Source organism: Vicia villosa, linkage group LG6 (genome assembly GCF_029867415.1).
Source record: "Vicia villosa cultivar HV-30 ecotype Madison, WI linkage group LG6, Vvil1.0, whole genome shotgun sequence".
In the NCBI taxonomy this organism is placed as follows: domain Eukaryota; kingdom Viridiplantae; phylum Streptophyta; class Magnoliopsida; order Fabales; family Fabaceae; genus Vicia; species Vicia villosa.
In genome coordinates, this window is record NC_081185.1 from 17710897 (window position 1) to 17730203 (window position 19307).

A 19307-nucleotide genomic window follows, 5' to 3' on the forward strand; every position below is an offset into this window, starting at 1 on the left:
ATCAGAATGGAGCAAGCATGTGGACTTTGCATCTCTAAAGATTAAAAATTATAAAAAATTTGTTAATTTCAACACTCGCACGAGTCAAGAAAAAGATGAGCCAGATAAATTAGAAGATACAAACCTAAATTTTTGTTTATCTCATCAAATAATACAAGTAAAACAGACATATTAAGCGAATTGGATCCGCTTTGTCAATTTTACATTTTTTTTTATGAACACTACTAATTAATAATGTACATGATATGAATAGAATGGAAATTCCAATGTGAGTTAATTATACACATACCATAAAAAAATTTACAAAAATATTATCTTTGTGCAATAGCACATCACAGTAGTAAATAGATAACGGGTAAAAAAAGTACACCATAGAGTGAGGAATATAAATCCTTATAATATACTAGAAATAAATAATAATATTCCAGTGATTTATAATTTTTATTTTTTTGGTGAAAACGACTAATTCTATATAAATTATTACATATAACAGTATGTGCATCTTCAAATTATATGTACATAGATTAAATTCTGCTTGCTTTTTGAAAATGTGGAGAATCTAAAAATTCTCAAAGTTTAGCCATTGATTAATATATATATATATATATATATATATATATATATATATATATATATATATATATATATATATATATATATATATATATATATATATATATATATATATATATATATATATATATATATATAAAGGAAAAGAGAATGTGAGAATCTCGAGGAGGAGGAGTGTACTGGAGGATGGAGATTGATGATGGATTTGGTGACCCACCATGGATGAACCATGAAAATCTCTAGTGGCTTTGTTATGTTTTACTAGTCAGAGACCCGTGCTTCCGCACGGGTGATTTTTTTTCTGGTGTAGTATTTTTGTAATGATATGAATAATATAAATAAAAGAAATTATAAGCAATATGCATAATTAAAAGGAATTGTTTTATTTGAATAGAGTTAGAGTTTTATTGATTGCTCTGTTATACTCCCAATTCTTTGAAAACCTAATATCCATAGGAATCGTTTTGAAATTTGAAAATAAATACTTTAGTTTTCAAATAAAAGTCATTATTGTTTAAAATAAAATAGGCATTGTATTGAAATTGGCCCTTAAGATTAAACATTATTATCTTATTCATGTGCTAATTTTGTGTGTAATAAAGAATCATATAAAAAAGGACATGTGAGTTGGAGAAAAAATAAAATTTTAACAAATGCAAATGTAAAATTTTAAATATAAATGAAAAATATGAAATAATTTACTTAATTGTAAATTTAACAATAATTATATAGAAAACAATGATCCACAAAAAAATGTTTAAGATAGGTTAGGAATACAATAGCAAAATTGGGTCAGGTAATTTAATAATTGACGGTCCAACAACAATTAAAAGAAAATGATATAGATCACTATGGTTTAATTATAAATGAAAAATGATCATATAAATTCAATTATATTAAATAATCATATAAAAAATACTATAAGATGGAGATAATAAAAATGAAATATTAACATTTAAAAATAAAAATTATCTCTCAATTAATAATAATTGTTGATTAAAATAAAATAGCTACTATGTTGATAATGATCCGTGAAATAAAAAAATAATTTGATGCGATATAAAATATATTTAAAAACAAATGTAAAATAAACAATAATCATGGAAATTTAATTGTATTAAATAATGATAAAAAATCTTGAGATGGAAAAAAAATAAAAATAAAGATATTATCTCTCAAATAAAGACAATGATTGATTAAAATAAAATAGACATTATGTTGATAGTGACCCGTGAGATAATAAATAAATAAATAAATAAATAAATAAATAGAGAAAAAAATAAAATGAAAGTAAGAAATTGTGAAAAAATGTGAGAGAAATTTGAAATTTTAATTAAGATAGAGAAAATGTGTAATGATCGATTAAAAAAAATTAAATATTGAGTTGATAGTGGCCCGTGAAATAATTAAATATTTTTGGAAATAATAATTAAATGATCGATTATTAATATTTTTTGCGATAATAGATAAATGTTGAAAAATTAAAATGAAAGTATGGAAAAATGAAATGCGAAAGAAATTTGAAATTTTTAGTAAGATTAAAATTTAAAAATAGATTATTAATATTTTTTGTGATAATAAATAAATTAAGAAAAATTAAAATGAAAGTAAGAAAGTGTGGGAAAATGAAATGTAAAAGAAATTTAAATATGACTTCCATCATCCATGGCTTACATGTGATGTCATCATTCATGCAATAAAATTGTAGGGAAAATGTTATTTAATTCGGACCAATGAAAAGCTAACACTTGGTGCATCCATTCAATAAAGTTGAAAGAGTGAATACTTAATTTGTTAGTTACAAAAATGACCTTTTATTAGTGCAAATAAATTTTGGTGAAAGGGTAATTTAGACAATTTGGTCAATCTATTATTAATGAATAGATAGTAGATTATAAACAAATAAATAAATAATGCCAAATAAGTGTCATATTTGATTGGATTGGAACTTCTTTTTGCAATGCCACTAGCTGTAATTTTAGTTCTTTATTTTTAAGGAAAAAAATTTGATGAAAGGCAAAATTATTAATATTTATTTTTAAATATTAATTTAATTTAATTAATATATATCAATGGAGATATCTCACATGCATAAAATTATTAATAATTAAAATGATATTAATTGACATCTTACAACTGATTAAAAATCTTAAAATATTAGATCAAACTAAAGTTAAATGTAGTTTAACATTTTGTTTTGCTTAATTTTTTTTTACTTTTTCAAGTCTAATTTAATCGCGATTAAATTGATTGAGTCGTTAAAAAAATCCCTTAATTTTCTTAAAATTTGAATAATGTCTAGTTTCATCACGTAAAATTTGATTTTTAGGATACAAATTGCTCATACTTATAAATATATGATCAGTCTACATATTATTTGATGTGTCACTCAGTACTAATGAATTTAGTATAAATAGTGAGTGTTTTAATAACTAAAATCGACAACCTGATATTAGATGACTCAAAAGGTTTTAACTTGAACTCGAATACTATGTTAAAATTCGGATTGTATTTAATTCAAATTTACAAAATGACTTTTAAATTGAAAATTACCTCATTTATAAAGTCTTGTGTGAAATTTTTAACCAAATTGAAATTTCATCAAGTCTTCACAACATTGATAACTTTTATTATAAAGATTAAAGAGTTCTTTTAGTCTTTCATGATGTTAATTTCCTTAACCTAAATTATTTAGTGATAAAAAAATTGATATCTTTTGAGGTGTAAATGAATGTTGGATGATGATGGTGGCATGAGATTTACTTTATAGATTCCACAAACCACAATGAGGTAAACAATCACACACACTTGGGTCTCTTTGGTCAATTCCTACGGCAGACAGTCATTCCCCTAAATTTGTTCCAAAAGAGCAAAACTTTGAAAAGCAAAAGCTGCAACTGCCATTCTTCTCTCTCTTTCTGTGACCCACACATCTCTTTCTTCACATCATGTTTCTTACTTTTTTTTTCCATCACTTATTATTATTATTATTATCATAGTGTCACCAATTAGTAAAGTACATTGTAGTTGTTGTTGTTGCACTATTCTTCTCTTTTCTACGCTAAAAATGGCGCGTGCTTCTTAATACTCTAACAAATAAAGTGCTTTTCCTAACCATTGCTACCAAGAATACCCACCCTTCACATCTATATGACATGTTAAATACCATAATGTTATGTATGTTGACACAATATTTTACACCAAATACTTATACAATATATTACTATCTATATTATATTCATATAGTAAAAAGTATTTCTTTTACTTTTAAAATTAAATAAAATATTTTTTATGATATAAATATAAAAAACTTAAAAAGTAAATTACAATTTTGGAATCTCAATTTTACGTGATTCACGAAAATAGCCATGATATTCTAAATTCAAACAATTTTGTTTTTCCTCTCAAATTTTTTCATAGAAAATTAGTAAAATTATTGAGTATGTAATTTCTTGTGTCGAAGCAGTATTCGATAGAGTCTGTATTAACTATATTCGACAAATAGATGAATACAGCAAGTAGTTGTCAAAATTTGTAAATTGTCGAAGGAGAGTATGTCGACAAAGTTAGACTTAACAGTTATTTTGTGTATTTGTTGAGTTAGTTGGAGTTTGCTTGGTGAGCAAGCAAACTCAACAATAAATAGTAAGGTACCATATTATTTGTAAACATAACGAGAATTGAGAGATAGAAAGCAGAGAGTTACTTTGCAAATTTAACCACTTCTTCTCTCCAAAATCTTAATTTTCTGGTTTTCTTTACTTCTCTCATTATTTGCACAACAGAATCATCTTGCAACTAAGGTATGGTTGACTCACTCGAGTGAAGAGTCAAGAACAAGAGGAATAATCAATCAGAAAAATTGATTCTTGTTCATCAAGATTGATTCGGATTATCTTCAAAAATTGGGGTTAATTCTAATAGAAATGTTTGTTTTTTAACTTATATTTTTATCTATAAAATTTTACAATAAATTTATATACAATGATTTGTCATATTTTAAGAGAGAGAGAGAGAGAGAGAGAGAGAGAGAGAGAGAGAGAGAGAGAGAGAGAGAGAGAGAGAGAGAGAGAGAGAGAGAGAGAGTTTAAGAGAGAGAGAGAGAGAGAGAGAGAGAGAGAGAGAGAGAGAGAGAGAGAGAGAGAGGAGAGAGAGAGAGAGAGAGATATTTGTTTAAATTTAAAGTAGAAGATCAATTTCATTAATCAAGTAAAATAGGGGAGCAAAATTATAAGACTATGTTGTTAATTAATCTTATCACATGATTAACGACACCAAAATTTATTGTTAACCATTTATTTTACTTATAATTTATTAATCACTTTTATTATTTTATGAATAAACAAAATACATAATATTAATAATTTTCAAACATTAGATTATGAACCATATTAACCCAACTTTTACATTATACTAATCAACTTTATTTTACTATTTAAAATTATTTATTTTATATCGTATCACTCATTAATCGAATTATAAAATATATTAACCAACTCTTTTGCACATTATTAACAAAAGTTGATTTACCACTTAAGACTTTATTTTAGCTTTAACTATTTTGAAAAATTAAATTATGAAAGGTATTAATCATCCTTTTATATTTTACTAACCAAATTTATTTTACTACTTAAAACTATTTTTTTATGATTAAGCACTCATTAACTAAATAATAAATTATATTAACTAACTTTTTATACACTATTAATAAAAGTTGGTTTACTACATAAAATTTTATTATTTTTATGTCAGAGTATTCGATAATTGAGATTTAAAATGTATTAAAAAAATTTATTTTATCCTTTAAGGACTATTTTTTATTATTAAAATACATATTAACGAAATTATGAATTGTATTAACTAAATTTATATACACAATTCACCAAAACAAATTTTAAAGAGAGAGAAATAAAGATGTAGAAAAATAAAAAATAAAAAATGATTATTGTTTATCTATAACTATATATAAAAAACAAAATATGATTTTGGTGTAGCCTATTTTTATTCTAATTATATCTTTTTTTCGATGTTTGTTTTTAACTTCAACTTCTCTTTTAATAACTTTACTAACAATTATATGGCGGTTTTCATATCTCTTTCATTTAATTTTTTTTTTAAAATAAATAAAATTAAAATAAAAGATCTACACATAAGATAACCGTTTATATTTTTATCCGCTTGCGCACTAAAGAAAACGGACAAACGGACACGTGAACGCTAGTTAAAATAAATGTAGTAATTTGTTTTTTTTTATAACAATAAAATCAATGTAAATCATTAATCAAAAGATGTTCAATACAACGAGAAGACGAAACTAGAAGACTACGTCGAGCCCAAGAATTGCCCGCTCTCGCAAGCGAGTGAGCAACCATATTCGCTTGACGCTTAACAAACTTCACCTCAAAGTTTGAAAAAGAATGTAATACACTACCAATGGACTCAATAATAAGATTAAACTCGGAGTCACCCTTCCTAATAGACTAGATAGCTTGTGTCACTATTTAGGAATCACTTTCAAAAGTCACAAACTCTAAGAGCGAAGATATAGCTCCGATAATAGCCTCTTTAAGTGTCCAAGGCTTCAGCTTCAACGACGGGAAGACTTCCTGGATCCCAAGCAACACCTGCATAAATAAACTGACCAAGATGGTCACGCACACACCACCCCCTGTTAGTAGTGTCGTTGTTTTTATTAAAGGCCGCGTCCACATTACATTTCAGCCTGCCCATAGAAGGCGGCTTCCATTCCAACGCATGATGGGGCCGAACAATGCTAGTTGAATCTTCCTGAGCTTGAAACCAATCATTCCATCTATGTATCGCACTTAAGCCTAATTTAGTCCCTTCTTCTTTCTCATTATGCCAAACAAAATCATTCCTGTTTTTCCAAATGATATCTATCATAACCATAAATTTACCTGCTAATCTTTTTTATTCCTTCGAGCAGATATCACATATAAGGGACTTAATGTCATGAAAAGAGTGCAAACGAGATTCTATAAGGTTAGACAAACCTGCTGCCTTATCATAACCGCAAATTTACCTGCTAATATTTTTCTTCCTTCGAGCAAATATCAAATATAAGGGACTTAATGTCATGAAAAGAGTGCAAACGAGATTCTATATGGTTAGACACACCTGTTTCCCTCTAGCACGGATTAGTAACACTAAAACCCAGAAACATATGCCATTCATCCTTGGCTGTGTGCTCACATAGCTGACAGGCCAAGGGACACATAACAAAACATTGTCTGAGTCTCATCTGAGTAGGGATATAGCCCCTGCAAATATGCCAAAGAAGGTTCTTGACTCTAGGAGGCACCTTTATATTCCAAAGACTACCCGAATCCTCCACCCCTCCCACCTCTTTATTATGTCTAAAGGCATGATACCATAGGTTGTAACTAGTTCACATACTATAGACACCATCCTGTTCTTCCTTCTAAATCATTCTATCTTTTTTAACTTCTTCCACCCACGTTACCTGTAGAATTTTTTCCGTGTCCGCCGCGTCGAAAAGAGTACTAATGACACTTGTATCCCATTGTTTCGCTGAGGACATCATAAGATTTTTAACAGAAAAATGGTACACCTCTTATTTCTGCGGACCTCCTAAGCTACCTTCACTACTCCCCCGAAGCCAAGGTTCCTCCATAATTCTGATATGGCTACCATCACTAATACTCCACCTGCATCCTAACGTTAGTACCTCTCTAGATTTCCAAATACTCCTCTAGACAAAACTGGGATTATAACTAAGAGAAGATTCAAAGAAGGAATTATTAGGGAAGTACCTTGCTTTGAAAATTCTAGAGACAAGCGCATCTGGTTTCGATAGTAAGGACCAACCTTGTTTTGCAACCATGGCCATGTTAAAAGCTTTAAAGTCCTAAAAACCTAAACCTCCCTCCTCCTTAGGGCACGCTAACCTTTCCCAAGCCATCCACCGTATTCCTCCACCATCTTTCCCACCCCCCCACCAAAATGCATTCAACATTCTTTCAATGTCATTGATAACTGTCTCTAGTAGGGTAAAAATACACATAATGTACGAAGGGATAGCCTACAAGACAGATTTGATCATAACTTCCTTACCCGCTTTCGATAGAGACCTTCCTTTCCAAGAGTTAATCCTATTACAGATTCGATCCTTAATGTAAGAGAATGTAGCCTTCTTGCTTCTACCAATCATAGAAGGTAAACCTAGATACTTTCCCGTTCCTAACACATGACGAACTCCCATAATACACGCGAGATCCTCCTGGGCTGGCTTGGATAAATTGCGACTAGAAAACACCTTCGATTTAGTCAGGTTAATCTCCTGACCTAAAGCCTCCGCATACAACTTGATCACCTTCACAAGATTTCTCACTTCGGTTAAGTTTTCCCTACAAAACAAAAAACAATCATCAGTAAAAAGTAGATGGGACACTTTTGGTGCCCCTCTATATATCTATATTCCATGGACATCACCACGCGCCACTGAAGCTGTCATGAGCTTGGACAGTCCTTCTATAACAAGGATAAACAAATAAGGAGACAGAGGGTCTCCTTGTCTTAGACCTCTTCCTGGTTCAATTGGTCCTGCTTGATCCGAATTTACAAGAATAGTATAATGTACCGAGGTAACACACATCATTATCTAACGTGTCCATTTATCATCAAAACAACGGATTAAAACCGTCAGGACGCGGTGATTTATTAGGATGCATGTTGCAAAGGGCTCATAAAGTTCTTCCTGCACAATTGGGCGGAGCAGCTTCACGTTGTCTCCTGCACTAATAACCTGGTGGAGCATACTAAAGACTTCATCATAATTCCCTACTGTAGCCGTGAACAAAGACTCAAAGTATTGCCTTGCCACATTACAAAGGGCTTCATGTTCTGTGATATCAATACCATCCTCATTCCTCGACCTGTTAATTTGTATTAAATAATATTTGTATTTATCAATTGATTGAGTTCTAGTTATTAATAATTTTTAATTAAGAATTATTTATTTTAGAAAATCTAAATTTAAACGTTGTTTATTTTTTGTGTATCATCAAAACTTTTTACTTTGTAATAGCCATTGTGATCGCGATACAATTTTCTTTCTGGACAACTTTTAATAGTGTGATCATATATTACACGTGAAATCTTTATGTAAACTAGTGGGATACCTGTGCTTCTGCACGGGTACTAGTGTGGTACGCACGCTATTATTTTTAAAATGTAAATAAAAAACTTAATAGTTGAATCAAAATAATTTATTATTTTTAAAAGACATTTTTAAAATAAAAAAATTGTTTTACATTAATAATATATATTTCAATTTTTCATGTATTATATTTAAAAACATTGTATCTTAAATTAAAAATATTTTCAAAATAAAAATATTACATACATCAATAATTAAAAACAATACATTTTTGTGTGTGTTTGGATTCAAACATTGTTTTAAATATATTTAGTTTTATTTTCTTTAATTGTACACAAAATGTAATAACCTGTGCGTTCGCACGGATTTTGATATGGTTATCTGTGCGTTCACACAACACTGATGTGTTACCTGTGCGTTCACATGAGTAGTGGTGTGGTACGCACACTTTTGTGTTTCAAAATATAATTAAAATGTTAATAAGAAAAACAAATTTGTATTAAAAAATATCTCCCAATCATTTTTTCATATATTATATAAAAAATTGTATCTTAAATTAAAAATAATTTTAAAATTAAAAAATTAGTAAGATAAATAAAAAAGAACATATTTTTCCGTGTTTGAATTCATACATTATTTTAAATATTTTTATTTTTATTTTCTCTAATTGAATAAAAAAAATATAACTCGTAGATTCGCACGAATTCTGGATAGTAAGGTACCCGCGCCCGCAACCGCACCTATACCCGTTTATTTTTAATGAATAATGATATGTGCCCGTACTTGTACCCATTTGTGGATATTTACTCTAACTGTTATGGGTATTTTTGGAAGATACTAGTAGGATATGAGTCAAATTGTCATCCCTCATATATTTTATTTAATTTTTTTAATTGCACAAAAAAGATAATAATTATTGTAATAATAAACATATAGTACAAACGATATAAAATAATATAAACATTGGATCAATAGTATTATTTTTCACTAATGTTTATTAAAATGGTTGATAATATTTTAAAACTGCACATTTATTATTAATTGATTTGATTTAAATAACATGTCAATAATTAAAAATTAATTATTGTTATTTGAAAATATTGCATCTAAAAATATTTTTTTTATTAATTCATAAGTGAAATATCTTTATCTCATATTTGAATCTTAAATACAATATTTCGCATTTTAAATAATCATGATTTTAAAAAATCAATCTATTTAAGATGCATAATAATTATCAATTTTTTGCATTTAATTATGGTCTTTAATGTTTTATAAAAAATGATAAATATCAATTTTTATTATATTTTTTCTTTTATGGGAGAGAGTTATGTTCTCTAATTTATTGATTGATATAAATTTTATAATTTGGTAATTATAAATTTAACTTAAAAATATATAAAAAATGAGGGTAATTTGATAGTCTAATTGAGACTTTATTTAATGAAAATTGTGTGCATAGCTATTTTATTTATAAAAAACGTGTGAGACAGACAAATAATAACCTCTATTTAATATTATTATCATTAATTATTAATATCTTGACATATAATAATTGATATTAAAGATAAAATGTTACAAAAACAATTTGTATATTAATCGTAAAAAATAAAGGAAATTAAAGATAATACTTATACAAATCATGAAGTGAATAAAAGGAAAATTGAGATGACGTATTTTTAAATTTTATAGGAGGTTATGTCAAGAATATGTGTCCAAATATACTATGTATCTTGTCAAAAAAAACTTAACGTTTAAAAATTTTAAAATAGATTAGTTGAAAACATTATAATATGACGACGATTTTTAAGAAAAGTTATATTTATTCTTTGAATATTTTAAGAAATACTCCCTTTTGACCTATAAATAATAAATAATTTTTGTTTTAGAAGCATTGAATAATCCATTTATTTTCTCTATATAACATAGTCAAGTTTCTCTAATAATTCTGACCAAAGAGACAATTTTTTTTAATCATATTGAGTATTAATAAATAAGAAAATTTCTTCACCCACCTCCTAACCTTCTTGCTCACCCCTGGTGAATTTACAACACTACCCCTTGTTTCGGAAGTTCATTTCCGAAAAGGTATTTCTTTTTGAAAAAAAGGTGTTTTCGGAAATGTATCTTCGAAAACGTGTTTTTTTTAATATAAAATATTGATTTCGGAGATGCATATCCGAAATAAAGTTACATTTTTAGAAAATGTGGTGTTTCGGAAGTTCATCTCCGAACGCACCCCCCATGATGGAATTCGGAAATGAACCTCCGAATTTATGTCTGGACAGAAGAAAAATGAAAAACAACAACGATTCGCTTTATTTAATCGGGTGAAGATTACAACGATAATCTTACTGAAAATTAAAGTTACATATTGTTGAACACGGGTAGGTGGGGATGAGTCAACAGTTTGATAACGTCGTCCGCCGATCTTTGAAGTTTCGCGTCCAACTCGATCGGGCCTTTCGAAGAAAATCGGTCGAACGTTGTCCACAAAACCGCTAAATCTTCGTCGTTCTTGATCTCAAAAGGTGTGAACTTAATGCCTCCCTCGTCGTTAAGCGATGGCGAGCGGTACTCGAGCTTGACAACCTTCCGATTCTCGGGATAGCGCAAAAGCGTGTTGAGCGACGGTATCAACTCCGCAAACAGCGTGTCGCGCGAAAAGCGAAATTGGAACGGCATCGGGTAGCCGGTTTCAAAGTAGACGAATGCTAGGTGGGGGTAGGTTTGTGTCATTTGTGTTTTGTGGTGTGAAGAGGATGAAGAAGAGTGTGTGGTATTTATAGACTTATTGGAGCATTGATGGCCCAACAAATCTTATCCTGCATCAGGGGACATTTCGGAAATGAACTTCTGAAAATAGGCTCCAAACATGTATATTTCGGAAGTTCATTTCCGAATTATGCAGAAACAGACTTAAATTTTACATTTTGTTGATTGCTTAGTGTGTTGTGTAAATGGAATTCAAAATAGACATAAATTACACAAAGATGACATAAAACATACTTATATTATATATGTATTGAATCGGTCCGATTTTACATGATAAACAACAATACATACAAAAAATGATCGTTACAAACAAAAACGATCCGGAACGAACTAAAATTCACCGAACCAATCGGTGGATCCTAAGTCTAAAATAGGCACGTTCTTCGACCGCTCTCTATTTTGCTCGCGCTCTTTGCTCATCATTTCTTCAAACTCTGCCATCCTCGAAACGAACGGATCCGGCCAAGTCTCCGCCTCATTTGAACGATGTGCCGTCCATTGACAAGAAGTAGCCGGTATAGGACAACCCGGTTTCAAAAACACTTAAACGAAGTGCCACGATCGTAGGTACCCGATGCATATGATGCGGCCCGACGCGTCCAACGGCGGTCGACTATGAAGTGGAAAGAAAGTCTCACTTAGTCCAAACCTCGTCAAATCGACGCACACCATATCATATGCACTTGCTATTAGATGACCCATCTCGGGGAATGACATCCACTTCGAAACCGGAGCGATACCGGTAAGTGATGGAACAAGTGCATCATGAATTTTTGCAAACTTTTCTTGATTTTCATATAGTCGGCCGTAGATGTCCCGATACGAAGTCAACTCCGCAATGAGTTCCCGTCGGACTAAAGTGTGATTATTTTCCCCTTTACCGAGCAAACCCGCAACGACCCGATATCCACAATTGTCGTCGCCTCCAACATCAACGATGTTATCGATATATTTGTGAATAAAAAGTGGCATCTCATCAATGTAGACAATTGGTGATTTTTTGATCGGCGGTGTGCGAGGTGGCTTCGAAATACGGGCTCCTTTGTTACCACTACACTTAGACTTCGGTGTCTCATGAATTTCTGGGAACGATGCATCCACATGTTCAAAATAGGAAGGAGATCGTTTTGTTGACGTGTCATCTTGTGTAATTTTGGACTTTTTCGGTTCACCTTTCGTTTTAACCGGTTGAGATGGCGGTTTCAAATCGGTGGTCTCCGGAAATGCGATCTTTCGCAATTGTTCTTTTATGTGCATTTTTGTTGTGTCGTCCGCTTTAGCAAACTTCTCCATTATCACTTCCAACTCGTCGGAGATGGTGATTTTGGAGTCATTTTCCTTCGGCGGGGCAAAATCATCAAAACGAAGTTTCTTCCAATGGTCGGCTACCTCATCCATGCGTATGGGTGAATTCAAATTTTTCTTTTTTGCAAGTATACAAGCACACGGAAGGCCGTATGTAGTTCTAATGGTGCACCCACATAATGAACTATCCGTCCCCGTGGTCTCCGACCGATTAGCTTCATGAAACAAAAAATTCAAACCCGTTCGAGATATGTTGTAAATCAATTGGGAGAATAGAATTTGCCCCTTATACCGGTGTTCCATAACCGTCTTGCTCCGACCGAACGATGTTTGAATTTCATTGTGTTGATTTTCAAGCATTTGGTTCACGGTGTCCCATCCGCGACACAAATCTCCCTTGCTATCACCCAACCACCTCTTGAAGACCGCATGTGCGGATTCAACTCGGTTAGTCGTGGTGCAACCAAGATGTCTAACCCGATTTGTCCAAGCGCACACGACTTTTTCTCTAACTTTGTCAAGAATGGTGGATTCGACGTAATGACAAAAGGTCTTAATGGAACCACACAAAGACCTAAAGTGTACCAATTTCTCGGTATAATCCTCTTCGGAGTATGCATCCAAAATTCCCCTCCATGCCGCCATTATCCTATCAACCACAACACCAGCTTTGACAACTTTACCATTTTCATCCGGCCTATCTTTTGTCCCATCCGCGGGTTTCAACTTGCTTCTCACGTTGCAAGTTATGTGATACCGGTAAAGTAAAGTGGTAGATGTCGGGAAGACGGTATCGACCGCATTCATCAAAGCATTGTCCCGATCGGTGACAATGATGTTTGGCATAACCTCTTGATCAACTAACAAAGACTTGCAAATTCCCAAGGCCCACGTAAAGTTGTCTTCTTTTTCACACTCCAAAAAAGCAAACCCCACCGAATAAGTCTTGTCCGTCGAGGTCACACCGACGATCTCTAGAAGAGGAAGCCTATACTTGTTTGTCTTGTACGTCGAATCCATGACAAGAACGGTTGGAAATGTGTTGAATAATTTGATACTTTCGGGATGAGTCCAAAAAATATCACGCACCGTAACTTTGTCCTCGGAGGTTCGGAAGCTTGAAACATAATTGTTATCGCCTAATAGTTTCAAAAGTTGTTGCATTTCCGACCGAGGGCCCATATTCAAAACCTTGAGATTGTGCCGTTCATTGTAAACTTGCTTGATATTTGAAACGCTATCCGATTTCTTACGCTTCAAATCGGCAAGTATGTTGCGAGGCGCCACTTTGACTATCGTTAGGTCTGATATCACATTCCTCTCTTCGCGGGACAAACGACACGCCATTGGATGCCCGTGTAACTTGACATCCAAGGCATGATTATGCATTCCACAAATTACGGTTAACCGCCACAAATCATCAACCCTCCGAGTGGCACGCAACTTAAACGGACACCCGCACTTTCTCGATCCCGTGTCCTCGTGTTTTAGCACCCGGTTTGATTGTACATATCTACCACCCCGTTCGCAATTCAAAACAACGAAAGCTTTCCGCCTACTATTTCCGTTGTCCGACCTTAAAATAACAATTCCAAATCCATGTTTGTTAGCTTCCTTCCGAACCCAATCAATCAATTGTTCGCGACTACCGAAACTCCGATCATTTGTAAAATGTTGCCGAACATCGACCGCATTGATCATGGGAGTAACGTCAATAACCGGATCGTTATTAACGTTGACAATTTCCGGAACTAATACTCCATCGTCTTGCACAATGTTGTCCGGATGCACCATACCTAACAAATGATTAAATTAGCAAAATTGGCCAAAACTGTTTGTTTTTAACTGCCAAGGCATATTTCGGAAGTTTATTTCCGAAATATATTAGGTAACATATATTTCGGAAATGAACTTCCGAACCATATCAGTTTTCAGCATATAATTTATCAATCAATGTAGTGAAATAGGGGATGAAATGAGTGATGTTTACCTGAAATTGATGCTTTCTATGCTCCCTTTAACGTGATCAACGGTTTGAAACTTGATTTTAGGGTGAAAAATGGATGGAGATTGATTGGGTTTTAGAGAGGGGTTTGAGAAGTTTTGGAGAAAAATGATGAAATAGTGAAGGAGGGAAATTTGTATATGCAGCAACAGTTTCGGAAATGAACTTCCGAAAATATGCACGGATTTTGAATTTTTTTGACTTCGGAAATACATCTCCGGAAACACCAAAAAATTGGTGTTTTCGGAGATGCATTTCCGAAGTCAACAAAAAATCAAAAAAAATAATAACTTCGGAGATTCATCTCCGAAGCAGGGGTAGTTTTGGTTTTTCGCTGGGGGTGACCCCCATAGGGAGATGGGTAAAGAAATTTTCATAAATAATAATACATTATTTGTCATTTATTCCTATAAACCATTTATATATTCATAATACTTTCAAATATATATATATATATATATATATATATATATATATATATATATATATATATATATATATAAATATAATAAAGAAAAAAAGAGAAACTTTATTTGAATGTTTAAAAACTTTAATTATTATATTATTAATAAGTTTAATGTGTGTAATTTTTGTTTTGTTTTTTATAACATATTTTTTAATATAATAATATTATTTTTGATGTACGTAACCATAATTCAAAACATATTTAGTAATGAGTCAAAGTAATAATAATTTGAAGAAATGTATATCAATAATATATAACATCTTAATACAATTTAATTTTTAAAAAGTTGTTGATTTATAAATATCAACAACTTGTTTACATTAATATACAACTATAAATAAATTTACAATTAGAGATTGAACTTTGGATCTCCCAGAATAGGAAATGTATCCATATTATTATTTGTAGTGAAAATAAATTTATGAAAAATATTAATATTTTAAGATATATGTACCAAATTCATGCGACATAGAAAAAGATATGACAATATTTTTATAAGCATAATAAGATTAAAGTTGAAATTTATAGCTTGCCGAGAAAATCAATGCCAAATTTTGTTTCTCCCGTAGAGAAATTACAAAAGCTTGTAACAATATAAATTATCTTCTCAAAATTTGAATGAGTTATTTCATTTCTATTGTAGATCACCACCTTTAAGAAAAAACATTGATGTCTTTTACTTTCTTTATAAAAATACAAATACTCAGCATAGAAATTTGAAATTACAAACTAATCATTTATATGATTCAAAACAAAAAGGGCAGTAGAGAAAAAGACGAGTAAATTAATAAACATGATTTTATTGATATGCAATTCTTACACACACGTCAAACATAGAATAGAAATTTTCATTATTTTATCCTCTTCAATATCACTACTAATTTAAGTAGACGGAGATTAAAATGCGGAAGGGGTTGGGGCTGGTGGGTGATGATGATGATGCTTCTTGTTTTTTTGTGATGACGATCCGTGTAACACCCCTCTAATAACCCGCGGCAATTAAACAAATATTAATCAAAGTAACATGTAAGAGGTGTCACAATTCATAAATAAAGAAGCACACGTTCGACACATGTCATGCATCCACTGAAAACAGCAAAAATTATAACTCATTAAATAAAATCATGTTTACACAGCGGAATTAAAATCGTCGAGTCAACATTCATCATTAATGTATCAGACTTCAAACAACATATACAAATAGAGTTATAATCAAAATTCAAAACATCGTGTTCCCAGTGTTACATCTACCAGAGCATGACACCGACATGACAACTAAACTGACTTATGAGCTAATCCTCACCAAGTCACGCCGCTATCCTCAATCTGAAAATGATAACAAGTAAGGGTGAGTCTCATCACAGTTAACCAATGTTATTGCATCGTAAATAACAATATATCATAGTTATATCATTCACCCAGTTATTTCATATTCAGACACATCATCATCACACATCCACAGACGTCAAGTCATCACATAACAAATATTAATCATGTTATAAGAAAAATCATGCATATGTATGAAACTGACACTATGCATGTGGTACCAACATCACCAGTGGGAAAACCCACCGACCGATCTATCATAATCCAGATACGGCCCTGCCAGCACAAATTCCACACAATGGGAATCTTGCCCTTCACTGTATCCTGTCATCGTTAGGATACAACCCTCATCAAATGATTATGAATACATGCAAACATATATACAACATACTATCATCATCATCATACTATGAGTAGCATCATCTTATACTCATTCATCATCATTCATCATCATCATCATCATCATTAACAAGTATGTTCAATATATATATATATATATATATATATATATATATATATATATATATATATATAATTGCATCATTCAATAAATCAAACAACAATATTTCATACAGATTCATCAGTTTAAAGTCACACGTCATCAGACTTTCAAAATCACAAAACAGCAAAATCTGCAGGTTACGCTGGCCATACGCGTACCAACAGGCCCAAAATTTCACAAAACACACACCATACACGTATCATACGCGTATCAACCGAGGCCAATTTCAACATAAAACAACATCATACGCGTATCACTTCCCCATACACGTATCATACGCGTATCAACCGAGGCCAATTTCCACATAAAACAACATCATACGCGTATCATACACGTATCACTTCCCCATACACGTATCATACGCATATCACTTCCCCATACACGTACCATATACGTATCACTTCCCCATACACTTATCATACACGTATCATACGCGTATCACTTCCCCATAAACGTATCATACGCGTATCAACAGCGTCTTCCCAAAATCTGCAACTTACCCATTTGTCTTCCTCGCGAATTCATCTATACAACCTGCGATTTGGGACTCAAAACCAGAAATTTCACATTCTAAACAACATAGAATTCACCCAACATCAATAGTATATGATTCTACAATCGATTTTACTCATCACAACCTAAATCTACTCAGTTATTAGGGATTAACAGTCACAATTTTCAATCCAATTGATGAACACAAACAGTAAAATTCAGAATATAGAATCCATTGATCCAAACAATACTCCTAATTAACATCATTATTCATAACACGATAATAGAGATAAAATGGAGAGTCCCCCCTTACCTTAGCCAAATTCTTAATCTTTTGGTCTCTCCCTCTACAGTTCTCCTTCAGTTCTTCGTGTTCCCCAAAACCTCTGTTCTTTCACGTTCTTTCTTTCTTCCCAAATCCAATTGTTTTATGAAAATAATAATAAAATTAGTAAAAAGGATTACTATATCACACCTCCTTCTTTTACTATTTCCTCACATGGCCCAATTGCCATAAACCATTATTTTCACAAAAATCCTTAATAATTCTAATTATTAATTCAATATTCCAATTAAATTAATATTAAAATTATACGAGTGTTACAATCCAAATCAAGAGAATCAATAGAGGAGGAAGATTGTGATCGAACTAGGGAAGGGGTTGGGGCTGATTGGTGATGGCGATGATGTTTCTTGTGGTGATGATCCACATAAAAGGAATCATTAATTAAAGAAGATGGTGATTGAATAGAGGAAGGGATAGGGGCTGATGGATGATGATGATGTTTCTTGTGATGATGGTGTAGATCAACGGAATGAATATGGAAGGAAGATAGTGAGTGAACAGGAGAAGGGATTGGTTGATGGATAATGACGATCTAAATCTATAGAATTAATAAAGGAGGTAGAGGTTGATTGACTAGGAGAAGGGGTTGGGGATGATGGGTGATGTCTAGGATGTTTCTTGTGATGATGATCCAAATAAAGAGAATCAAAAGAGTAAGAAGATTGTGAATGAATAGGGGATCGAGTTGGAGCTGATGGGTGATGTTTTGCGTGTTTTTTGTGAGTATAAACCCCTTAAGCAAAGCCCGTGAAAGAGCTCACTTGAAGTAAGACTACTACTAAGATTAAAATTTTGGTCATGTCTCTATGCAAGATACAATAACTAAAAGTGATCGTGAAGCTTATGTCAAGAATATGTGTCAAAATACACTATGTATCTGGTCAACAAAACTTAACGTCTAGAAATTTTAAAATAGACTAGTTGAAAGTTTTATTTTTAATTATTAAAAGTGTTTCTAGAAAGATATTAATAAATACTTATTATAATATGATGAAGATTTTTAAGAAGAGTTATATTTATTCTTTCAATATTTTAAGAAATACTCCCTTTTAGATTCATCGAATAATCCATTTATTTTCTCTATATAACATAGTAAATTTTCTCTTATAATTCTGACCAAAGAGACATTTTTTTTTAATAATATTGAGTTTTAATAAATAATAATACATTTTTTTTGTCATTTATTCCTATAAACCATTTATATATTCATAATACTTTAAAATAGATATATATTAGTTTATTATAAAGAAAAAGGAGAAGCTTTATATGTATGTTTAAATTTTTTAATTATTATATTATTAATAAGTTTAATATATATTACTTTCTAAAAATTTTATAACACATTTTTTAATAAAATAAATACTATTTTTGATGTAC